Consider the following 26,749-nt stretch of genomic DNA (forward strand, 5'->3'; position numbering starts at 1 on the left):
GCATGCTGCGGGAGCAATCTGATATGGCAGGCTCTGAGCTTCAGGACAGAGCTGCGCAGCGCAGAGCTGAGTCGCCCAGAGCTAGGCACTGGGTGCTCATTTCTTTGTGTCACTCCCCCTCTACACAATAATAATAAATGCACATAAAGATATGTTATATGGTTTGCCTGATAGCACAAGAGACCCAGAGAGAACTCTGATGGCAAAACTGGAGTAGTTTGGTCCGAATAAACAAACCACAGCCTTGGGGATGTCGGTATGGGAAAGCAGTGCTGTTCCGCTGCCTCTGTGGCAGGTCAGCTAGGCTCTGATTCCCAAATCCAGAAGCAGCTGCCAGGAACCCAGGAGAGAAGGTAATCAAAACCCATAGACTTAATGGGGTTAGCGACAGTCACACATGTTATACAATAGATTATAAAATCTGTAACTAAAAAGAAGCCAGCCACACAGAAGCGTGGGCCACAGCTATGCTGTAAATGTGGGGATATGTTGCAGGTATGTGAAGATTTGTTAAAGGTTATTCAGAGGCTAGAAAAACTTTTACCCCCAAACTGAGCGCCCAGAGAGGAAGCATGGACAGTTTGCATAATAAAAGCTGTGCCCCAGGCAGGGGAAGCTGAAAAGGCTAGGGAAGTCCTGGCAGATCCAGTTGCAGAGCTGGAGAGAAAAAAAATTGCAGGACACTTTAACTTGTGTGAGGTCCAAGGACTCAGAGGAAGAGACAGATAATAGTAAGAAGGAAAATGACCTAAAAATAAAAGTAGCTAAAGCTGCCCCTCAGATTCAACTGTTGATACAAAAGGGAAAAAAAAGCTAACAGTGCTGTAGCTAGGAAATATTCCATATTAGAACTCTTAAAACTAGGAAAAACTTACAAGCAAGAAATCAGAGAGCCCCCTAGATGTGTGGCTTGTGAGACTATGGGACATGGGAGCAAATGATGTCAGTCTAAGTCCTTCAGAAGCTTCACAGCTGAGTTACATAACTACCCATCCATCCTTGCAAAATACGCTGTTCAACTTAGGCCAATGCAGGGGGGAGCAGTCCTTAATGGGATGGCTGGTTGGAGGTATTAAAGATACATGGTTGTCACCAAGGGAGACTAACATGATTAGCAGGGTCTTGGGGACTATAAAGGAGGGGTAGGCATTACTGAGAGAACTAGGTATGAGAAAAGCAATATATGATGCCCAGTTCACTGGGCCAGATAAGACTGTGTTTATCAGAGATGAAGGAAAATTTAATTCAACTGGAACCTCAAGAATGATATGGGGCTTTAATGGTTTTACTAAGCCCTTTAATGGGACAGGATCTTTGTGAAGTGAGACAGGCTTTGGCAAATCTAAATGATTCTGACCAGCATGTAAAACGTGTCTGTAAAATAACAGAACACACTATGAGATATAAAAAAGACAAGACTAAAGAAATGGTCCACTTGAGTTACTCAAAGACAAATGTGGCAAGACTTATGCCAAGCCCAAATTCACAGAGAAAAAAAAAATGATAGAAAACCAAATTCAGTACTAAGGCATTTCTGGAAGGCTTTAAAACCAGAAGAACAGTTTACAAAAGGCATTCAAAGAATAAAAACTGTCCCAGGTGGTTAAGAATCCCCAAGGATTAAATAAGATGCATTTCTCTTCTCATAAAGGCTATACGAGGGGTTGAAGCAGTTTTTCCCACCAAGTTCTCCCCCAGCAGAAAGGTGTGGTCAATGGAGAAATGACAGATATGGCTACAGTCCAGAGGCAGACCCAGGGCCTGCCTGACTCAGGGAAGCAACTGTTAGGGAAAGAGGAATTTACTGCTTGTCTGAATTTACTGCTTGAATTTACTTGTTTGAATTTACTGCTTGTAACCAATTAACTCAACTGGAGACACAGGCATCCGGAGATAGGGGCAAGTGCTGCAGTCCCCAGAGCCTGACCTGTCTGATCTGTGTCATGTCACATAAGCATGACTGCTTACACAAGATAACAGGGAAGGGCCGCGCCAGGCACATATCACCCATCCCTCCCCGATTGAGACACCTGAAGGGAGTTGTAACATTTTTCTTGTTTTGAAGTTATTGGTTTGTGAAATGCTTGCTTTGAAACTATTGTTGTATAAACGCGGGCTTTTGTGTAATGGTTGTGGGAGCCTATATAATCTTTACCTGAAATTGCCTCAGGGTCGATCGCTCTAACCAGACCTGCGTGTCTTGGAAGGACGGTCGGCCCCAGCTAGCTGGTTTAATAAAACTCTGCTTGATTTTTGCATCTCCATACTCGTGCATTTGTTCTCCTGAAGAGACCCACTGACTCACGGACCCTAACACAACAAGTGCAGCAGGGACAGGAGAAGCCCCCTGCCTCCTTAGCCCAGTGCAGGGTCAGACAACTGGAGCGAAACAGGAAGCATATCAAAAATAAAAGAATACAAAGAGACTCCATGTAAAATCCCTCAAATGTGAAGTGACTCCAAAGGGATATCTAAAAATGGTAAAGAGCTAACCAAATTAATGCCTTGTACCCATGTTATGGTACCTAACAAGGATCTATGGAGAAAACAGATAACACGAATGGACAAAACATTTCCATGCTACGTGAGACATTGTCTATGATTGATTTAATATATACTGTTAACCTTCCTCCAAGTGTTTTACAGATGTGAAACCCATTTAAAAGATACCGGAAGAAGCAAAGGCCAGCTATAGCTGTAAGATTCTTGGGAGTTTTATGGTTGGGTAAGATGAAGACAGAGACTCCCAAACTATACAACTGTTAAGAAAATCTACAGTACCCCCCCGCCCCCCACATGAGCCAAAGAGATCCTATAGGTCCTCAAATTCACCAAGGCTATTGCCACTAATGTCAGTTGTACACTAGAAAGGTCGGTAAGGCAATGTTGCTGAAGACACTGCATGTTGTGAGTGCAGAAAAAGAAGAAGAGATGGATCTGAGACTAAGCAAAAAAAACTCTGTACCACTGGATGGATAATGTTCATATTGGCAGAAGGCGCTATGCAGATGGTTGGGGGAAAAAAGATCCCCTAGGGTTCTACTCAACAATGGACACCACATGCTGCATGCTATGGACATGCCAAGCAATGCCTCAAGTGCAATAATGGCTTGACCAACATACATACAACTGACAAATTTCTAATTGGATAAGGCCTGCTCCTAGGGGTAGAACACACATCTGGTGGTGTAGACCAGGCCAACGCCTTGTGTCGAGAAAGGCTTCAGGCCCTGATGGGGAAGCCATCACAAGTATACTGTTTAATGAATATAGTACAACTACTGAGATATCTTCTAGGCATCTGTATTTACATTCATGTTTGTTTAAATGTGTCTACTTCCTTCCATTTGTCTTTATAGTAGAAAAAACACCACTGAGATAGATCAATGGCCATGGCTTAAAGACAAATAATGGAGAGGCCCAAGAAGTCACTATCTTGCCACAATACAAGAGAGCTCACCTTACATCTGTCACCCCCTCCAAGGCTCAAGGACCCTAGCAGAAGTTTGGCAGAAAGATTGTAAGAGCAGAGGAAAGGGGTGGAGTGTGTTCCCAAGGGGTTCTGGTTTCTCCACAGGGCAGGGCCTGCCATGGAGAATGGACTGCAGAGGGGCTGCTGGTAGCCATCTTAGGATGGAAGATGCCAGCTGCCAGGAACACGCAGTGGCAGGTGTGGGGAATTTGCAGCAGCCAGGTGTACTCAAGGATAGAATGGCCTGGCACTAATGGACTTGGGGTGAGACCACTGGCCACTGAGACATGGGTGAAAGCTAGCAATGACTATGGGCGTGCTGCAGGAGTGATCTGATATGGTGGGCTCTGAGCCATGGCACAGAGCTGTGTGGTGCAGAGCTAAGTGGTGTAGAGCTAGGCACTGCGTGCTCATTTCTTTGTAAGTCACTTCCCTCACCCCCACAATAATAATAAATGCACATAAAGATATGTTATATGGTTTGCCTGATAGCACAAGAGACCCAGAGAGAACTCTGGTGACAACATGCAAAAGGAACAATGATTCTAGAGAGTTCTCTGGGAAAACTCCAGCTTACAATAACCTCCATCTTTACTCCTAGGTGTTTGGAAAAAATGATGTATGGTTCTGGATCATCTTCTCTGCAATCCATATTCTGGCCTCTCTGGCCCCAGCACCCAGATCTACTACATGGGGTGTTTCAAGATAGGTGAGTAAACACATGTGCTATCTTCTTCATCATGCTAAATGATAGTGCTGCTGGTCATCATGAGTATATGCTCTGAACTCTGTGCTATGTCTAATTGTCTCTGACAATGTCTTCTTCCTTATAGATTTCAATAAGTTATAATCACTATTTTTGTTTTCAACTGAGGAACTTAGCTTCCCACACTTCAGAGCTGAGACATACCTCCACATGCTATTTGTAAACACTGCAATCCACCAGACTTTGAAAGTGCTTTGGGAGAACAGTATGTTCAGCATATTACTAATCCCACCTAGAAGAACATTTTTCTTCCACAACATTAAAAAAGAAGCATTTCCCTAATGCTAAATGATTGTCATACTCATTGGAAGAAGTTCAAGATGCTTCCAGCATTACATTTTAAAAACCATTTTAACATATAGGAAATAATACTTAAAATTTCATTTGTATACTTCAAGGTAAATCAAATCATTATATATAAACATAGGCCTACCCTAATATTGGCAGAGCCCAGAAAAAGAATTCAAATAAAAAGTTCACAAAATAAATGTGAAATTTTAAAGCTATAAAGCAGGCTAAGCACTATTAAAAATAAAAGGAAAAAAAAAAACGAAGTGGGGCAGGAGGAGGGAGGGGGGGAAGGAAAGAGGGAGGGAAGGGGTGAGCTAGGAATATAGCTCAGTGGTAAAGCATAGGTAGAAGACCCTAGCAATAAAAGCATAAAAGGAAAGGAAAGGAAGGAAGGAAGGAAGGAAGGAAGGAAGGAAGGAAGGAAGGAAGGAAGGAAGGAAGGAAGGAAGAAAAAATGAAAATCAAAATAACGAAATGGTAAATATACCTTAATTACAGCCTAGAAGGTTCTGGTTCAAATTCAGAATTCTTGGTCCTTCAAAAGAATACTGTAGAGGCTAGAGAGATGACTCAGCAATTAAGAGCACTGACTGTTCTTCCAGAGGACCCAGGTTTTGTTCCCAGCACCTACATGGTGGCTAGCAACCATCCATAATTCCAGTTATAAAGGATCTGATGCTCTATTCTGGCACCCAAGGGTTTGCACACAGGTGGTACACTTACATCCATAAATACTCATGCACATAAAATAAAAATAATTTATTAAAAAAAATCACTGTAGAAAATCTCTCTTCTTTCTACCTCTGGCTCTGCCTTATATCTTAAGAGATCTCTCAGATATACATAAAAGCATCTAATGTCCATTCATATGCCACACAAATGGTAATCACTTAGCCACCCCCTTGCCCCTGGAAGTACACACTAAGGGGGCCATCTAACTTAAGATAAACCAGGGGAGGCTTTGCAGGAAATGAGAGGAAACCCAGGGTTATCTGATCTGGGAAAGGAATTTGGGGGTCCAGTAATCTATACTGTAATCTAGAAGTGCAAGGATTCTTTTCCTTGTTGTGCAGAACCCGCCCTCAAAGGGTAACAATGGGCCTTCTAAAATAAGAGAACCCTCTTTCCCACAGCAATTCAGTGTAAATAAGTGGATTAAAGGTTATATCAAATAAAACAGGTTCTCAATCTGCACGTGGTGATGCACACCTATAATCTCAGTGCTTGAGATGTTAAAGCAGGGGCATGATGAGTTCAAGGCCAACGTGGCTACATATCCAAGTCTATTAAAAAAAAAAACACTAAAAAGAATTCATATCTTCAAGTGTTTGCTTTTCCCTTTAAGACCTTCTCAGTAGATCAGCCCTTATGTAGGCAGTTTACCTTCAAAGAATATTTGGTAAGGTGCTCTGGTCACATCCCATCTTCCAGACAAAAAAGGTGAGTAAAGTCATACAAACTTTCAAAAGGAAACTAATTTGGAGTCTTAATCTGCTTTCTCCTAGAGTCATAAAGACAGAACTAAGTCTTAGTAATAACCACCCCGCCCCTCGCAGTCTTGTAATGCCAATGGCACCAATTAATACAACACTGATTCCTTTTACCTTTTAAATAAGGAAGAATTAATATTATGACAATGCAGTAATCCATGAGGGTCTTAATAGGAAAAAGTTATTACATGCAAATGCTGGTGAGGGTTTATTCACAAAAGGATGATTGACAAGTCAGATATGTGAGAGAGGAGATGAAGGGGTTGCCAGGCAACCTGGGGTTCCCAGCAGTGAAGTGATGACTATCCTTAACCCAGATGGTCAGGAAAAAGTAGTTACAAGTGTGTCATGGAGAGGAAGTCCCTCTGATGGTAATAGTGACCTTTAGATGACAGTCAAGTCCAGCCTGATGCAACCCCACAGGGAGGGCCCAGGAAGAGCTGCTCAGTGTCCATTCTCCTTCATCTGCCCCTGCAGTGTCCACATCCAAAGACTGTAAGGGACCCACTGATTGTAGTCCAGACAGGGCAGCTTCCTGGAAATTGTATGAGAGAGAAGTGTGGCAAGTGGGAAGGGTATACTCAAGGAGCCATCCTCAGGAGGTTACAGATTTAGAAGAGTCAAAAGGAAAACCTATTGTTAGAAATAAAAGGTGGTAAATTTGCATTACTCTTCAGATGAGTCTTAATAGGATGATTGCAGCACCGTGTTCCAGACACCATGATGGGGTCCTGAAACCAGGAACAGACCCCTCAGTTCCCAAGAAGAGCTTCATTAGGATAGAGCCCTCACCAACAGCATGCCAGGATCCTGAAGGGAAACAGCACTGAAAACAAAGGGAGTTTCTTGCTCTTACAGGTTTGGGCTGGGAGGCTGTCATACCATGTGGCCTAGCCTAGTGCCAGGAGTTACAAGGCGAAAAGGCAGTAGATAAAAGTAGAGATTCAGGCTTGTCTTGAACCTGGATATCAGGGTAAGGCTGGACTTAGCAGCTGCAAGGGGGAGAGAGACTGCAAGGCCACAACGGGCTTACCAGCTCTCTGTGGAGAGGGGCTGCAGGGGCAGGGGCTTTTGGAGGGGAGAGAGAGAGAGAGAGAGAGAGAGAGAGAGAGAGAGAGAGGCAGCTAGAGATCTGCGGTGTCGCAGCTGTTTCCTTGTGAAAGTGACTGTGTTTAAACTTATCCCATATCCCAAAGGTTGGATTCATGGGATTATTCAGCAACTCCAACCTCTCTACACATTTTCTTGCTGCCTTTGCTTTCTAAACATGTTCCTTTCTCTGAGATCCTCAAGAGAGAACACAGGGAAGATAGCAACAATAAACAACATTTTATAAGTAGGACAGAAAACCACAGAGCCTCTTACCCAGATCATTACTGTATCCCTCAGTCTCAGACCTCTAGGATGTTCACAAAAGAAAATGGATTCTCAATGGCAAGCATTGCATAAAAGTAGATAAGGAGAGAAAAGAGTCAGTTTATTCTTTCGGGAGAGGCCTTCTGAATGTTTGAGACAGGCAGAAAGAGCCTTTGTTCTTCATGAGGAACAAGCATGACTTAGAAACAGAAAATAAAATCATTTTGAGAAAAAAATAAATAAAATGACTAGTAGTTTACCTGTTTGACTTCCTTCTTACAGATCATTTCTTTCTCTCATTTCTTCTCTGCTTCCCACTGATTCAGACGTGTCTGACACAGGTAATGTCCTGCGGCCATCATAGGGCTCACATTGTTTCTAGACCCACCTGGCTGGCTGCCCACTCTGCCCCCTGCTTCCCCTTCCAGGTCAGGCAGGCTGCATGGGATGGGGATTCAGGAGAGGCTCAGAGGCCAGGCTGCACCCCATCTCATCCTGGGGTGCACTACTTCTGGACTATCCCACGGCCAAGTCCCTCCCTCCACTAAAGTTCACCACATGGTTAGCCTTAGAGTAGAGGAACACCGCCAAGAGAATTGGGATGCAGTCTCTCTGCAATGCTGGCTCAGGGTACACCCAGGCTCGATTTGATGTCAAGACAAGGACAAGCTCTCAGAAAGACAGCCCTCCTTTGACCTTCAGTCTGTTGGTGTAGCAGCTAGGACTCTCACACCGATGAGACCCATGCATGCCTTTTGCAGGACTGAATTTTTAAACACCTTTCCTGTCTCTTTCTTCCCATCTTAACGTATATTCCTCTAATTATTTTGGCTATTATGTTCATGCAGATACACTTTCCAAACATTCTTAATATAGTCCAGGACCCCTTGGTTCAGTCCTTACTAACACGTAATTATTTTGAGAAATGAAGATTTGAACCTTTACAAGATTTCCCACCCTATAACAGCTCTGCTATTCAGAAATCCCACCAGGGTGACCTGTAAACAAATGGAGCTTAGCTGAAGGAAATAGAAGGTGACTAGTTGCCTGTGTTATCTGCAGGTGTCTGCCATTCGTGTCTCTGTCCAGCCTTTCTGCTGTATGACACATGGGCATGGCACTCTCCCATGACAACACCATTTTCTATTTTTCTATTTCTTTTTTTTCCTTTTTTTAAAACTCATTTTATTGTTTTCTGTATTTTGGAGTTGTAACACTGTAACACTAGTTATCAGCTTTTCTAGTACAGTGGTTTAAAGAATAAACATGAAAGTCTTTTATTCTCCAAAAGACCAGTTGAGACCTAGAGAAGACAAAGAATATTGGAAGAATAACTCAGATAAGTGACACTCAGAGAAATTATCCTGGAAGACAACTGCATTTTCTAAATCAAGCAGTTGTTGCTCAGTTATTAGGTACAAAGCAGTCTAATGCACTGTGATGGCTAATCCTGGGTGTCAACTTGACTGGCTCTGGGATTAACTGAAATGAGAGAGATCTTCTTGATTGGATCATCTAAAGCTGGAAGACACACCCTAAATGTGGGTATTACCTTCTGATGGCAGCCCAAATAATAGGCCATGGCAGAGGAGAATGCCAGGCTTCTTACGGCTTGCCTTCTCTCTCGCTGGTGAGTTCCTCTTGCTGCTGTAGACTGAAGACTAGCTGATCTTTTGGAATTTGTCAGACCTTCAGCACCAGATTGGGACTACTGAGACATCCAGCCTTGTGGACTGAGCAACTATGGATTTTCAGCCTCTCCAGTGTGGTGCAGCCATCGTTGGACTACTCAGACTCTATCCTGTGAGCTAAGCTGATAAATTTCTATACATATATATTCATTCTGTTTCTTTTGTGAGCTAAGCTGATAAATCTCTATACATATATATTCGTTCTGTTTCTTTGGAGAACCCTGACCAATACATGAACTTTATCAGAGTGAAGATAACATCATCTTAGGCCCCAAAGCCAGGGTCATTTCCCAGTGTGTGTATTTTCTCTGACCAAGCCTTCTTACGGGATTGTGTCATCACAGACCTGGGAATTTTCCGACGGGCTGCTATGGTGTTCTACATGGATTGTATGTACCCAGCAGTGCAGCAGGCCTCTGTATATGGTACATGCATGCTCCTGTGTTAATTGGCCTCGTCCCAGAATGTAGGGCAGCAGCAGGAGAGCTGGGCTTGGGGCAGTAATTCAAACCTCCAAAAATCAAAAGGGTCAGATGGCCTTAGAGTGGCTAGGGTCCAGTCAGCAGGGGAAGAAACACATTCCTTACTTACTCGTTAAAAAAGACAGGCTAATTCTAAAAAATAAAATAATTTTTTTAAAGGGCAAGCAAAGATGGTCCTGTTTTTATAAATGAAGTATTTGCTAGTCTACAAAGAAGATAAAGGATAGCCAGATATGGTGGCACATACCTTTAATCCCAGGACTTAGGAGGCAGAGGCAGGTAGATCTCTGTGAGATTGAGGCCAGCCTGGTCTACATAGTGAGTTCCAGGCCAGTTGAGGCTATAGGGAGACCCTGTCTCCATAAAGATAAAAGGTAAATTTTAAAAAATTAAAGGAAATGTACACACACACACACACACACACACACACACCAAACTTTTATATAGTGATAATTACTGTGGGGATGATAAAGACAAAACACTGCTATAAATAATCCCAAGAGGGGCCTTCGTGGAAATGCAATTGCACATGATTAATAGCTACAACCACGGCAGCAGTTGTGAACTGGGGCTGTCCTGACCAGTGCCCATTCTGGACACTTTCATTAGAAACTTCCACTTTCCACATCATCACTTCTGAATTTTTTTATAGCAAGAATATTTTTAATCTGTGGTTATTGTGTGACATTTGCCTGGAGAGATGGCTCAGCATTTAAGAGCACTTACTGCTCTTCCAGAGGACCTGGAATAATTTCCCAATACCCACATGTTGGTTAACACCTATGCTTAACTCCAGTTCCAAAGGATCACATGCCCTCTTCTGGCCTCTGTGGGTATTTCAAGCATGTGGTGCACTTACATACATGTAGGCAAAACACTCATACACATAAAGTGAGATGAAAAATTAAAATCTTAAACATAAGTAAATAAAAGATCTCCCTTGTGGTTTTCAGAGCACCCATTTCTATACTGAGCTTGGGAAACTGGTGCCACCACTCTGTTTCTGGCTCACTAACCAGTGATCTTGGGACGTGAGCAGTGGGAAGGCCACTTACCTCCTCTGAGCCCTCAGCCTCAGCCTTAACACAGGGCTGTAGTCAGGTCTAGCACTGTATTTGGGTCTGAGACATAAAAACCTAACAGTATTTTATAGTCACAAGGATTTCTACATCCTTGTGGGAAATGTGGGAATCTCTTAATCCTCTAAGGTTTGGCCAGGACTTACAAGCACTGAAAAATTGAGAGACTTGAGGCTGGTTGTTAGTCTTCTCCCAGCCCAGGGCCTCACTGTTGCCAGGGAGCCGTTGCACACCAGTCAGGGTCCTGGAGGGTGAGGTAGAAGCCAGTGGGGGAGAGGAAGTGCTTAGGCGGTGGCAAGTAAGATGGGAAAAAACACCTAGGAGACTGTGTGAGCGGACAGCTCGTTTTAATATGGCAAAGAAGAAGTTTTTACAAGGAAGTTTCACAGGCAAACAGGTAGGGTTGGGTTTTTGGTGGGCAGGCAGGTAGGGGGAAGAAGGGGGTTTCCAAAGCTACATGGTGTCTGCTCATGGTACTTTCTGTCCTGTTGTCCGGTCACATGATTTACAAAAACCTGATTAGGGTTGGGGAAATGGAGACTTAGCCTAGAGGTAGTTGGGTAAGAGATCATGGGACAGCTAGCATGTCTGGAATGGAGCTGGCTGACTCCTGCCATCCTCACTAGAGGCCCTGCTCTACATTCTGATCATTTTTGGCGGCATCCCAACATATCCCCCTTTATCTTTTATAAGGGGTGGGTGTCATCATATTCGGAGAAGGTAGTAGGGATAGTTTGGTAGTGGACCAGGACTCAATTGGTAGCAATATTAATGATGCCTTGTATGAGGCTTTTGAATAATTAGACAGGGTGCAACAAGAAGCAAGATACATAAAGCTAGCAGGGGACCCAACAAGGGTAGAAACCAAGCAAGGAGGGGGTTGGAAAACCATGGGGCCTCCCTTCCTGAAATGGAAAGGAGCCTGAGCTCATTATTTACTTTTTGGAGAGTTTTAACATTTTGCTCAACAATCCCTGGCTCATTTACCTAAAAATAACATTCTTCCTTTAGTAAAAGACAAGTCCCCCAGTGTTCAGCCATTAGCAGATACAGGGCTCTTCGGTTTTGGAATATCACCCTGGCCAAGGATGTGATTTGGCTTTGTAGGGCCTCGAGACTCTCAATTGTAGATGTCACAGTTTGTTCGAGCAGGCTGCAGAAGTCATTGGCTGAGTGATAGGAGTGCCCCAGGGTCCCTCCTGTAAGTCCAGCTGATCCTGCAGACAGAGCAAGTCCCAGGTGGATGAGTAGGGGGATGAACATTTCTCCTTTGCGTCAGTGGGGAGTTGTCATCATATTGGCTGCTTCTTCCTTTTCTAAAAGGTGGAGTTGAGGAGTAACAATAACAGGAGTACAAAAGGCAGAAATAGTTTGGTTGATACAAGTTCTTATAGTGCCGTTACACCAAAAGAGGGCAGGGGGCCATGCACATAGGGTTGTGGATATAGAAATATTAGAAGCACAGGTGGAGGGGGGTATAGCAGATGAGCTGTAAAAACAAAAGGGCAGGAAAGGGAGCTGGTTATAGAGGGGGATATTGGGGAGGGGGCGGTGATGGGTTGTTTCCTGGGTGTTTCCTTCAGTGATTCACATGTTGGCTGGAAAGGCTGCTAGCAGGGGTCTGGTGAGAGATGTGCAAAAAAAGCATTGAGAGATATTAGGATGGGAGGAGTCGGACAAGATCAGTAGCATATTGGATGTATTGGACCTAGGTCAGGGATGTTTGGATTTGTTTTTGATATGCCCCTCCTGTGAAAGGGTATGTGATTTAATTTGTTCCGATTGTGGCACTGGCACTAGCTGACGAGATATGTGTATGTCAGCGTTGGGGTAAGATGCAAACCCATTAGCATATAGCTTGCCATGAATTCCAGTGTGCCATCAGTCATCCCAAGGGTCACTGATAATTATTGTAAATTGTCCTTTAATTTCATGGTACATGCTATCCATTTTGGCACTTTTTTTCTATGCAGCACGACCAGTACCGGCAGCCTCCATATGTGTCCTTGTCCTGTAACCAGTTATCTTTGTTTCTAAAAGTAAAGCAAGTATAAGCATCAAGCATTGGGGACACAAATCAAGGCTTGATGGGGATACTGATGGTGGTTTGGCATCCTACTGGGGGGCAGTGCCGATTACTCTAGCAGTTTTTTATAAGTTTCTCTAACAGAAAACTGTCACATGAAAGCTGTTTGGGCCAAAACAGAGTTAGCATGGAGTATGACTGAAATGGCCATGAGGATGACCGAGAGTGAGGCATTTTGGGAGCAGGCTGCTTGGGCTTGTGAGACTAGATTGTGGATGTCTCGCCAGGTGACATTGCGTGTTGTCCTCAGGTGGCATCTCCTCCTCCTGTGTTGTTTTGTCTCTGTCAGGGAGAGCCTGGCCATTTTCTTGATTGGCAGGGAGGTGTCGGACATTTCTGGCAGGGACCCAGATAGGCCTTGGTTGATCCTGGGGAAAAATACAAGCAAAGCCCCTTCCCATTGTTAGTAGTGGGCCGGGACCCTTCCAGAGTCCGTCCAGGGGATCCTTCCATCTCACCATTAGTTGTGGGAGGGTTCCAGGGTTTTTCCAATGGAGAATTATAGGGAGTTCTGACGAATTTTTTGAGATGTTGAATAAGTTTAGGTTAGTTAATGCCATAGAAAGTTGTGTGTTGGGGGGGTAGTTGCCTCCATATTTTTTTAGTTGATTTTTTAAGGTTTGGTGAGTTCTTTCAATAATTACCTGTCCTTGGGGGTTATAAGGGATTCCTGTATGGTGAGATATGTCCCATTGGAAGCAGAAGGATTTAAAGGTTGAGCTGACAAAGGCTGGGCCATTGTCAGTTTTTATCTGTTGAGGGAAGCCCATAATTGTGAATGTTATAAGCATGTGAGCAATAAGGTTTTTTTAAATTTTCATGACTTTGTACAGTGGCCCAGATGAATTTGGAGTGTCTACTGTAACAAAGACGAATTTTTGGCAGCCGAATTGGGGGACATGAGTAATGTCAATTTGCCAGAGGGCGTTTGCTTTTAAGCTGCGGGAGTTTATAGCCATCATTTGTAGTACGGGGGTATGTATTAGTGAAGCACAAGAAGGAGATGTTTTTAGAAGTCATTTGAGGTGAGCGATAGGGGTATCAGGGAATCAGGCTTGGAGGCCTTTAAGGTTGGTACAGGTAAAAGCATGAAACCTTTCAGTTTTTGTAAGCGTGGAGTGGAGGGCCCCATGGGAGGCAATGTGGTCAGCAAGGACATTGCCTTCCATGAGGGGCCTCGGCAAGGGGCTGTGGGGGCAGGTGTGTTGGATGTAGAGGGGTTGTTCACGTCCCTGTAAGAGGGTGGATATGGAAGTAAGCAGGGGGGACACAGAGGGTTTTGGTCGATTATAATGAAGGATCATGAGATCCAGGGGAGAAGGTTAGTGACATAAATACTGTCAGAAAAAAGGTTGATGGGCTCATGTACCTCCCTTAGAGTGAGGTAGACTGCATATAATTCTTTATATTGGGGGGAATTATGAGGAAGTTCCTGGAAGAGGATGGTGGGTGGCTGGACAGTGTCCCTGTAGAGGATGGCAGCAGCTCCCCTGGAGCCCCCATCGGTAAAGAGCGTGATGGCCCCTTCCAGGGGCAGTTGGGAGAACAGGCAGGGAGGGATCCAGGGGAGAGAGGGCAGGACAGAAATCCATTTGTCCCTGGGGAAGTGGTTGTCAATTTGTCCTGGAAATCCCATTAGGCTAATAGCTATCTGGAAATGATTATGGATTAGCCATTGTACATTGGAGAGGGAAAAGGGGGTGATAATTTTATCAGGTTCTTTCCTCAGTGTTTGTAAGGAACAATTTCTCCCTCAACAGATCATATTAGCTAAAGCATCCATCTCTGTCAGCAGGAAAGGGGCATTACCAATAGGGGTATGAAGCCATTCCAGGACCCCTTTAGGTTGGTGCAGGGCTCCAACAAGGGTTGGGGAGAAATTGAAAATTAAGAGATGGACCAGGGAGGAAGGCTCATAGCAGTGTAGAGCTATGTTTTGGACAGTGTTGATGGTTATTAATGTTTCCTTGGCCTCTAATGTAAGTGAACATCTGGACGAGGGATTTTTTTGTCCCCTTTTAGGAGGTTAAAGAGAGGTTGAAGGGTGTCTGTAGAGAGTGGGAGCCATGGTCTAGGCCAATTGAGGTTTCCTAAGCAATTCTGTAGGGATGAGCTGAATCTTTGTAGGGGTGATTTTAAAACCAGAAGCTTCAAGTGAAGATATTAATTGATCCCTGAGGTCTGGTAAAGGTAGCGGGGGTTCATTCCAGGCAAGGATATCATCCATGTAGTGGTAGACATGGAGTCCCCTTGCAATGTGGGGTTTTAAGGCAAAGGCAATCACTTCCTGGCAGATGGTGGGGCTGTTAGCCATTCCTTGGGGGAGGACAGTCCATTCATATCTTTTTGTGGGCCCAGAGTTATTGATGGTGGGGATGGAGAAGGCAAATCTCTTATAATCTCTTGGGTATAGGGGATGGAGAAGAAACAGTCTTTGATATCGATGGATAGCAAAGGGGTATCTGTGAGAAGGGCTAAGATTAGGGGGAGTCCACGCTGAAGGGATCCCCAGATCTGCATGGTTTTGTTGATGGCCCTCAAGTCTTATAATAAACAACATCCCCCAGAGCCTTTTTTTTTATGGTAAAGATGGGAGTGTTCCAGGGGCTGTGGGAAGGCTGAATATGTCCTAATTGTAATTGTTCCTCAACAAGCTTTTCAAGGGTTAATAATTTCTCCCTAGATAGTGGTCACTGTTCAACCCAGACAGGATCATTGGAATTCCATTCCAGGCAGGGAGCTTGAAACCTAACAGTGACTGTTATTATTGGGGGTAACCTATAGGTGGGCAAATGGGGCACAAATCAGATGGATCATCCCCAGTAGTGATCACATCAAGAGCACTGAGGAGGTCTCTTTCTAGTAGGTTGGTGGCTACATTGGCAACCAGAGGGCAGATGTGGCCTCTGTTTCCATCAGGGTCCTCCCATGTAAGAGTTTCTTTAGTGATGAAGGCCTGGGAGGCACCCCCCTACCCTCACTAATTTGGGGCCTGATAGTAAGGACCAAGTTGAGGGAGCTTCCTGTCTCCTAATAATAGTTTTATCAGCCCCTGTATCAAGGAGGCATTTAAAGGGTTTTCCTCCTAGTTTAATTGTTATTTGGGGGTGGGTTTTCTCTAATATAGTGGATGTCCATAAGGTTCTGACCTTAGGAGGTTGTCCTCTTACTGACGAGGCTGAGGACTGCCCCAAGAGGAGGTTAAAGGCAGGAGTGGTTTGCCTTGTCATATTTGGAACAGCAATCATGTTTCCCGTGCTATCCCTTTTTGCAGCAGGGGCAAACTGTCTTGAGGGCTTCATTTGTTTTAGTTTGGGTGTTGTCTCCAGGGCATTCATTCTTCCAGTGACCTCTTTCCCCACATTTAAAGCATTTCCCTTTCTGTTTTAAGGCAGCTGAGAAAGCTTGGGCTATGAATGTGGCCTTATGGGTGGCCGTGCCTATGTCTTGGGTAGCCACTATCCATTTACAGTAATGTTCCTCCTTTAGGCCCTGGCAGGCTTGTCTACATTCAGAAGTCATTCCATCCCAAACAATATTGTGGAGTAGGATGTCTCGTGTTGTGGGGTCAGAAACTTTCCTATTTATGCTAGTTTTGGACCTGAGTATAAAGTCAACAAGGGATTCTTCAGGTTTCTGTGGGAGGAACATGAGGGATGATTCAGATGTAGGGCCAGAAGGAGGGGCAATACGTTCCCCGGTCTGCAGGGTACAATGGTGCACCTGATCGTAATAGCCAGGTGGCAATTCCACCTGTTGGACTCTGGTAGCCCAGTCACCCTTACCAAAGAGGGTGTCAAAGTTTCAGTTGATATCAACTTGGTCAGCGTTTTTGCAATGTTGTTGGATACATTCATCTCAGAAAAGGACCTCCCACTGTAAGAAGGGGCCAGGCAGAGATGTCAAATGTCTCACCAATCATGGGCCATATTCAAGTGGCATTTAAGCCAAGGAGGATAGTTTTAGTCCAGGGAACATGTACACCATCTTCATGTACTGCTTGTCAGAGTTCCTTAAGGTCTCCTGCTGAGTATGGGTACCATTGTAGGGACCTGTGGAAGGTGGGGACCAAGTTGACCAGTAGGGCCTGATATTCTAGATTTTGTGTGTCTCTTATATTGCAGAGTTGTTGGGTGGCTGTGGGGGCAGGTTTCGGCAGGGCCATGGGGATAAATCAGGGTTCCTTCTTGCGGGGGGGTTGGGGTTTTTATCTCTAACTTCCTCATGTGGCTAGGGGAGCAAAGTGGGATAGAAGTGTGAGGGCTCCATTTTAAAATTAGCTAACTCCTGATATTTTCTATGGCCTGTTCTAGGGACGGCCATGGGCTGGTCTTCTGGGCATTCCTCATCTGAATCCTCAGGGGGAGGGTAAGGATGAGGGGGGTCTTTCCTGGGGTCACGGATTGGTGGGGGGGTCATCCACTGTCTGATGGCTGCAATGATGGGGAGGAACTGGAGGGAGCGGGGGACCCATCTTCAATCTCTCTTTGTCTGGCAAGATAAGCTACTCTGGTCCAGGCTTCTGAGTCATATGTGTCCTCGGAGACCATCCAAGGGACAAGTTGTAGGACCTCCTCCCAAAAGGAGGTAGCCTCCTTCTGAGAGAGTTTAACCCCTCTACTTTTAAGAAAAGCTCAGAGGCCCCTGATCTGGGGGTCCCTCATATTCCCTGTAGTGTTACCAATGATAGAAAAGAAAAGGAGGATGAAAGGCTGAGTCCTCGAGGAACGTTCCCACAACCTGGAAGTTACAGGGAATTCTGGACTAGTCCAGGGCGCAAGCCTGACCACCAATTTCAGAGAACCGATGACCACCATAGAGGCTTTTAACTGGCCCTTGTGTTACTGGGTTAAGGGGGGAAAGAAAGACAGCACCGATCCTCAGAGTGGGATGGCCAGGGCTAACTAGCTGATGTCCCTCTACAGGGGAGTACTCACCCTTCTCCTGCGCGTGTGCAGAGAGTCCTCCTTGAGCCCCACATTGGATGCCAGCTGTCAGTCTCCTCCCCACTGGGGCCTCGCTGTTACCAGGGAGTCATTGCACACCAGTCCCAGTCATGGAGGATTGGGTGAGGGAGAAGCTGGTGGTGGAGAGGAAGGTCTTGGATGGCAGCGAGTACAACGGGAAGACACATCTGGGAGACTGTGTCAGCCAACAGCTCATTTTAATATGGTGAAGCAGAAGTTTCACAAGCAAAGAAGTGGGGTAGGGTTTTTGGCAGGCAGGCAGGAAGGGAGAGGCAGGGGGTTTCCAAAGCTAGTGACATCTGTTCATGGTACTGTCTGTCCTTTTGTCCATCACATGATTTAGCCTAGAGGTAGCTGGGTAAGAGGTCATGGGACAGCCAGCCTGTCCAGAATGGAGCGGGCTGACTCCTGCCATCCTCAATAGGAGGTACTAGGGTTAGTGGCCCTGCTCCACATTCTGATCATTTTTGGCCATATCCCAACAGCTGGTGGGTTTTATTCAGGTGAGAATTTAAAAGTCCAGTATTTGAGGTTCTGCATGCCTGGGCTGTGAACAGGGTGGGGCAATTAATGTTTGGTTTGGTTGGTTGCTAATGTTTCTTACATTCATTGATGTGTAGAGTAGTTTCAGGTTCACAGCAAAATTATTCAGAAAGTTTCCCACACACTGTGTACAGATGTAGCTATTTCCACTGTCAGCATTCCCAAAAGAACCATGCAGAACCTGCATCCATCGGCACTGTATCATTCAGTCTGTGGTCCACAACGGCTCACTCCTGCCTTGTTCCTTGTATAGGTTTTGGCAAATACACAATGGCAGGTTCCGTGTACAACATTACACAGAGCACTTTGCTTTTTGTTCACTTGTCCTCCCCAGTCCCTGCCAACCTCTGATCTGCTTGTTTCCATAGTTTTGCCTTCCTGTAACTAGAATCTTACTGGATGAAGCCTTCTCAGAATTACCTCTTTCACTAACACGCACTTCAGTTTCCTCCATGTGGTTTTCATGCTGGATGGCTCATTTACTTTAGTTCTGATTAATGTGGTCCTGTCTAAAAGTGCTACCAGTTATTTACTGATGAACTGAAGGACATCTTGGTTGCCTCCAGGTTTGGGTAATTATGAGCAAAACTACAATAGCAATCAGAAGCAGGTTTCTGTTTGGACATAAGTTTCCAACTCATTTGGGTAGACACCATGGAGAGCAATTGCTGGATCATATGGTAAACAGCTATTTAGCTTTTTCCTGAAAATAAACTTGTCAAACTGTCTTCCAAATGAGCAGAACCATTTTGTATTCCCACACACACATGTTTCACAAACGTTCTTGTGGCTCCACATCCTCCTCAGCATTTGGTGTCAGTGTCTTAGATTTTAAATATTCTAGTAGGTTAGTAAACATTTTTTTTAATGACGACACTTCTTCCATATCAGGATCTCTTGGAAAGACAGCAAATGGTACTAGAAAACAGGAGCTAAGTGGCTGTGCAGATTAAAGCATAATTAAATATGTTCAGAAGTTTTAAGTGGTATCAGAGGGGCAGGAAAAGATGGCATAACCTGAACCACATAGACCATTCCTCTGCATTTGCTCCCTGTTCAGTAACTTCAGTGTGAAGATTATGCTGTAGAAACCAGGCTGGGCCCCTTGGAGCCACAGTAAGGTGTAAAAACTAACTCCTGTAGTTAGTCCTGGCCACAGTGGAGGGGGTGACAGTGACCATGACAGTGAGGGAGGAACAAAGCAGCAGAACTTTAACTACTAAGTAATTTGCACATACCCCCAGCTTTCTGGGTTTCACTAAACCCTGGACGGATAGCCTCACCAGCTTCCCTGACCACACTCTCTTTCCACACTCTCTTTCACAGAGAAGCATCACATCTGTTTGCAGTCAAGCCTTACTAGTCAACCCTGCCAAGGATTAGTGTGAACCACAGAAATCTCTTTTCAACAAGGCGATTGTCTCCCCAGAGGGGACGCTTTCACTCCAGCAAGTTGTGAGAGAAGTAGCACGCCAGCTCTGCTCTGCTCTGACACTTTTTTTCTTTCACAGGACAGGATGGTGTTACTCATTGTGGGGAATCTGGTTAACTGGTCCTTGTAAGTAATTTAGCAAAGTAATGTTTTTAACTTTATTAATATCTGTAACACCTAGTTTAGGTTTCCTTGACTGTCATTTTTACAGGAGAGGGTAAAACATCTTGTCTCAGACACTTGATCAAAAGGTATCTTTCCTCCTGCAAAGAAAGCACTAGAGGGCTGGCAAGTTGGCCTGCCACTAAGCCTGACAACCTGAGTTCGAGTCCTAGAACCCACATGGTAGAGAAGAAAATCATCTCTGCTAACTGTCCTCTGACCTCCACAGGCACACACAGCACACCAATAAATAAATAGATGAATAACTAATCTTTTAAAAAGCACTAGGAAGCTTTTCTGTATTGGTGGGGGCCTCTAAGACATTGGTGCACATGTGTGGTCATTGCTCAACAAGACAAATTTCTATGTGGACAAATTGGATGGATAGATGGATGGATGGACAGACGGATGGACGGACAGACAGATGGATGGATGGGTGGATGGATGGATGGATGGATTGAGTGAGTGGGTAGATGGATAGATGAATGAATGGAGAGATGGTGGGTGGATGGGTGGGTGGGTGGATGGATGGATGGATGGATAGATGAATGAATGGAGAGATGGGTGGGTGGGTGGATGGGTGAGTGGATGGATGGATGGATGGGGAGATGGATGGGTGGCTGGGTGGATGAATGGATGGACAGATAATTAATAGGAAGAAAAAAGAAAGAAAGCCAAGATTATGTCCATAAATGCAAAAATACAATGTAATTTAAAATTATTTTGTAGTACTTTACAAAATAACCACCCAGAGGCATTCTTTTCTGTGAAATTTCTCTTTCTTGCTGTGTGTGTGTGTGTAAGAGAAGGGGGGCTGGAGAGATGGCTCAGTGGTTAAGAACACTGACTGTTCTTGCAGAAGAGCTGGGTTTGAATCCCAGCACCCACATGTCACCTAACAACTATCTATAACCCAGTTCCAGGGGATCCAACAGCCTCTTCTGTCCTCCACGGGCATTGCACAGCACGAGTGCACTTACCTACATGCAGGAATAACACTCATACACATAAAATAAAAATAATAAGTAAATAAAAAGAATCACTCTCAGACAGGATCTCATGCAGCTCAGGCTGCCCTCCTCCTGCTTCCTGACTGCTGGGATTATAGGTGTTTGCCTCTGTGTGTTGGGGTGGAGTCCAGGGACTCCTGCATGCCTAGTAAGTGCTCTTCCACTGAGCTACACACTAGCCCCAAGTCTATTTTTATTATTACTTGGGGCTGGAGAGATGATTCAGTGGTTAAGAGCACTGACTACTCTTGCAGAGGACCTGGGTTCCATTCCCAGCACCCACATGATGGCTAACCACCACCTGTAACTCCATTTCCAAGGGATCCGATGCCCTCTTCTGACCTCCATAAGCATTGCATGTCACAGGTTCACTTACATACATGCAGGCAATATACTCATACATATGAAATAAAAATAATAAGTACAATTCTTTTTTAAAAAATATACTATACTTTAGCAAAATATACTATGTTTACAGTGGCCAGCAATATATAGTCAATCTTCATTATTTGTAAATTTCAGCATCTGTTTACTAATCATCATTTAGATGTATCCTCCCCTAAAAGGACTCACTTTCATATACCCTTGAAGAAGAAATCTGTATATATGTATTTGTTTATATGATTTGCTAAAGAGAATACAGGAACACACACATGTTAAAACTGAGAAAAGGCTATCCAGGAGATTTTAGTGTACTGGGGATTTCACAATCTAGAAGGAGAGATTTCCTGTACTACCTAGAAGGAGAAATATAAAAAGGAAGGGAAGGGGAGGGGAGGGGAGGGGAAAAAACAAGATTATGCTCATAAGTACAAAGTATAAAATAAAAGTCTGTTAATAACAAGTTTACATTTGAAATACTTAGGAATACATTTTGAAAGATGTGAAAAATCATTCCACCAAAAATGTAATTGCCTTATTAGGAAACATAAAGGAAAATGTAACTAACTGAAGAAAGCTACTGGGGCCTGGGTAAGAACATTAACTGTTGTGAAGATAACTGCTCCTGAGTTAATATATAAATTAGATCTGGAATTGAGTTGATAGGTTTATGGTAAAATTTATGTGTCTAGTTAGGCAAAGATGTCAAAGATCTATCTCTGAAAAACAAGATTAGTAGCAGAAAACAGGGGGAGTAGAAAGGTAATGTCCAGCATTGTCCAATAGAATTTTCTGTAATGATATAAATATTCAGCAATGTGATCCAGCTATTTGGGAGGCTGAGGCAGGAGGAGCCCAAAATCCTGGGTAACCAATCTGGATCCTGGCTCAGAATAAAATGCAAGATAGTTGGGGACATAGCTAGGTAGTGGGGCCCTTGTCTAGTGTATGTGAGTTCCTGGCTTTAATCCTCAATACAGTGAAAGTAAAGAAGGGGAGAACAGAAACCCACAAGATGCTGCATCAATGTAGATGTCTTTACAGCTCAATTTTCATAAACACGTGTGAATAATATAGAGTTTAGTGTGCTATCACAATATATGTGTGCAGTGTCCACTGATCAGCTCCAGCTTGCTTCCCTTCATCCACCCCTCCACTTCCCCATCTCTAGCCATCACTATTCTTCATTCCGGTCACTTTGCTTTTCAGGCTTCTACATATGAGAGAACATGCAGTGCTTGCCTTTGTCTTTTGTGTCTGGCTTGTTCCAGTAAACATAATACCCTCTGGATCCATTAGTTTTGCTGCAAGTCACAAGATCACATTCTTCTTTGTGACTGAATAATATTCCACTATATATTAAAATACAATATTATATATATGCCACAGTGTCTGTATTCAATCTTCCATTGATAGATAACCAGACTGAACAGTGCTACAGTAAATATGGACATGCAGGTATCTCCTCAGCATGCCAACTTGCCATGGTGGTCCCGTAAGATGGCCTTGCCTAGTGACATGGTGGCCATCTTGGCTTGTGAATTCTATGACATTCACACAAAGCCAAACTCACCTACTGGTGCGTTTCTCAGAATGTATCCTTTCATCGAGCAATGAATGACTGTATCTTAAAGTAGGTTTTTTTAAGTGAAGGCCCTGGAGATGGGGATGGGGTGATGAAGGAGCCACTTACATTAAACCCGTTTTCTGTTGCAAACACCCGGTCCATGTCCTCAGAACCCTCTTCGGGTTGATCTACCGGACCAGGGACATTGCGTCCTACATGCTGGGTATCTTCATCTGCAACCTGCTGCTGTACCTGGCTTTCTACATCATCATGAAGGTGAGCACCAGGTGGGAAGCAGGCAGTCTGGGGCCTGCCCCCACCGGGGCTCCAGCCTGACTGCCCTCTGTCTCCCCACAGCTGCGCAGCTCTGAGAGGGTCCTCCCGGTGCCCCTGTTCTGCATCGTGGCCACTGCGGTGGTGTGGGCTGCTGCCCTGTATTTCTTCTTCCAGAGCCTCAGTAGCTGGGAGGTAAGTGGGCAGGTCTCTCTGCACCATGCCCTTTGACCTTTCTTCGAGCTCCCTCTCCTGTGCCTTGTTTTTTATCATTTTCGCATTACCCGAATTCAGAGTTTTATCTGGGAGATAGAGGGCTGACTATCCACACATAAACATTCAGCAGGTGACATGTGGTCAGCATTACCAGGTTACACTACAGACACTACGAACTTGAGTTGCCTTAGGATCTGCTCCCAGCTGATGTTTAACATGAGGAAGCCCATTATTTTCTCTTTCTCATCACAGTCACCATCAGGCAATAAATGCAGGGTGTGGCAAGGGAGGTTATGGATCTGCCTTATAGATGGGGATGCTGGGACCCCAGCAGCTGAAGCACAAACAGGAAGTCATCTCTCTGCCACGGGATCATCATCATTGATTTATCATTGATTTTAGAAAATTTTTATCACCCCAGAAAGAAAACTCACAACCAGATGAGCATCCATTCCCATTTCTCGGTGACCTGATAGTATTGGCAACCAGTAGCCTATCTTCTGTTGCTAGAGATTTGTCAGTCTGAACATTTCATAGAGGTGGAACTACATACTATGTGACTTAGTTTGTTCTTCATTGCTGTGACAAAATACTCTGACCAATACCAACTTGGGGAGGAAAGGGTTTATTCATCTTACATCTCCCAGGTCACAGTTCATCAAGGAGCCCAAGGTAGGAACTCAGGGCAGGAACCTGGAAGCAGGAGCTGGAGCACAAGCCATGGAGGAATGCTGCTTGCTGGCTTGCTCCCCTGGCCCCTGCTCAGCCTGCTTTCTTATGCAACACAGGCCCACCTGCCCAGGGTTGGCACCACCCACAGTGGGCTGGGCCCTCCCACATCACTCATCAAGAAGATGCCCTTCAGACATGGCCACAGGCCAGTCCAAAAGAATCAATTCCCCAATTGAGGCTCCCAGTGCGTCCTGCTGGACTTCTTTGATGACCATGACATCTGGCACTTTCTCTCTGCTACTGCCCTGTTTTTCTTGTTCTTGGTGAGTTGGTCAGATCTTCCCGATGCTTTCTTCTCTCTGTCTCTGCTTGTTCCCTGCTGTTCTTCATTGTACTGTTTTACATCATTCTCTAACTACTCTCTCCAGTTCTCTGCAATTCAGTGTACAGACCGTCTCCTATTTTTAACTGTCTTCTCTGAGATTTTCATTTTCCTTTTCCCTTTATTTTGCAAGTTCATAAACACAGAGTGAAAAAACTATTTGCCCTAAGTTGCATAACATATTGGGATAGAATTAGTTATTTGGGGGCTAGAGAGACAGCTCAGCAGTTAAGAACACTGATTGTTCTTGCAGAAGACCCAGGTTCGAATCCCAACAACCACATGGCAGCTAACAACTGTCTGTAAGTCCAGTCCCAGGGGATCTGACAGCCTCTTCTGACCTCTGCGGGCATTGCACGACACAGGTGCACTGACCTACAAGCAGGCAGTACACACATACACATAAAATAAAAATAATAAAATTTTAAAAAAGAATTGTTGTTTGATTCAAATGCCCAGGAGTCTCCCAAGAACCACTTTGGTCATTCACTAAAACGCCCATCCGCACAGTTACTTCTCATGTTAGACTCTCTTCCTTCCCACCCTCCAGTTTCATGATGTATTTTATCAAGGTTAGGATCATAGAGAGGCTCAATGAAGTTACCTAACCAGCATGTTCCAAATCTACGTCCCTCTGTTGTGTGGAATCCCTTTCCAGTATCTACCAATAGTTATGCGAACATAAGATGACAGTCTTTGTTGTTCTTTAACCCTTTTGATATTTTCTGAATAAAAGTCTGTGGTGCTTGGACACAGGTTGGGGTAACAAGTCCACTGGCCTCATGGCCCTGGCAGCAGAGGTTTCCAGCCCTCTGAGGCTAGCCGGGCAGCATGAGTGAAGCAGGGCTACCCTCTGGTGGCCAGTGTGGGAAGTTCACCCAATTCGTGTGACCCTTGGACTTTTCTGGAAACTGCCTTCAAAAGAGAGACAAGAGACAACACAAGCTAGGGCTTCCATGTGAGGTGGAAGCTAGAATGGAAGGAGAGTGGCCTGTTTGTTATATAGCAATAATCTATAACAGTATTTCATTTCTTTAAGTCTTGACTTAAATACCACCTTCTAAGTAATGACTTCCCAGGCCACCCCATCAAAAATATTTCACTGCCCTCCAATCCGTGCTCCCTGTACTTCCCCCCCAGTTTCATTTTAACCCTCCCAATAGACTGTGTCATATACCATGTTTTACTCATGCACTTGTTCCCTGTCTAAGCTAATGTGAGCTCCAGGACAGACGGTGCTGACTCTTCAGCCCCAGCTGTGTCTCCAGCATCAAGGGTAGCACATAAGGGACTGGAGAGATGGCTCAGCTGTTTAGAGCACTGGCTGCTCTTGCAGAGGACCCAGGTCCAATTCCCAGCACCCATATGGTGGCTAACAACCATCTGTAACCCTAGTTCCAGGGGATCTGATGCCCTCTTCTGACTTCTGAGAGCACTGAGCAGCGTGCGTGCACCTACCTACATGCAGGCAATACACCCATACACACAAAATAAATAAAAATAAAGGATAAGGCATAAGAGCCCTCTTCACTTATCTAGATGAGCTACAATATATTTAGAATAAGTGCCAGTTAAGAGCAAGGCATTGCAGAGTGCTGCCTAAATATGAGAATAAGTGAGGGGCCATGTCATCCTTCTGTCTGTGGAAGTCACGGAGAGAAAGCAGGGACTTGCTGTGACCCATACGTGCGTTCCTTTCATGTCTCCCACCCACCACTTCAGGTTTTGTTAACTCTGGATGATGACCTGGATGTGGTTCGCAGAGACCAGATCCCTGTCTTCTGAGCCTCCAGCATCACGAGGGGAGAGGGAGCGACCCATCTTGGTGCTGTTTCATGGGAAATATGGTGACTGCAGCACACCCACTGCCAGATGCTCCACTTGTGTCTTCAGAGTCAACGGTGTTTGCGTTCACACAGGAAGGAGAGGGCTTGGGGGTGAGTCAAACCTCAGGAAGGGTGGCAGAAGGGAAGCCCTGCTGTGCACAGAGGCCAACCCTGAGGTTCTGTTCGCAACTTAGAGTTCCATTGGGACAAAAGCTGCATCAGGTCAGCTCGCCACCTTGGTCCTTCCCAACCTCGCCTGAGATTGGTCAGGGAAAGCAGCTACTTATACTTACTACCTAGAACCTTTGGTGTGGCCATCTCCACACCCCTGAGACATCCGCTGCTCTAGAAGTCCAAAGCCCCATCTTATTTGTACAAGGTCCCAAAAGGACATGATTCCTCAGTATGTGGTACAGAAGTGGGCCCAAGTCCACCCAGCTGGGACAGATGTTTTCCTAGCACCAGCTAAGTGACCTCCTCATAAGGAGCACTGACACCCCCATCCCCCAATTCCTGGCGCTATTGAGCTATTGGAAAGCTCAGGATGGGACTTTGCCACCGGCTGTTCTGAACACAGCACCACCACTGGGCCCAAGGCCTGGGTG

The 26,749-nt window shown here is 44.9% G+C and overlaps 1 pseudogene; it reads left to right on the forward strand.

Moving 5' to 3' along the window:
- The first annotated feature begins 250 nt into the window (after nt 1-250).
- LOC103742012 lies at nt 251-26,749 on the forward strand (annotated as a pseudogene).

The sequence above is a fragment of the Nannospalax galili genome, unplaced genomic scaffold, assembly GCF_000622305.1.
Source record: "Nannospalax galili isolate Female #2095 unplaced genomic scaffold, S.galili_v1.0 scaffold18, whole genome shotgun sequence".
NCBI classification, from domain to species: Eukaryota; Metazoa; Chordata; class Mammalia; order Rodentia; family Spalacidae; genus Nannospalax; species Nannospalax galili.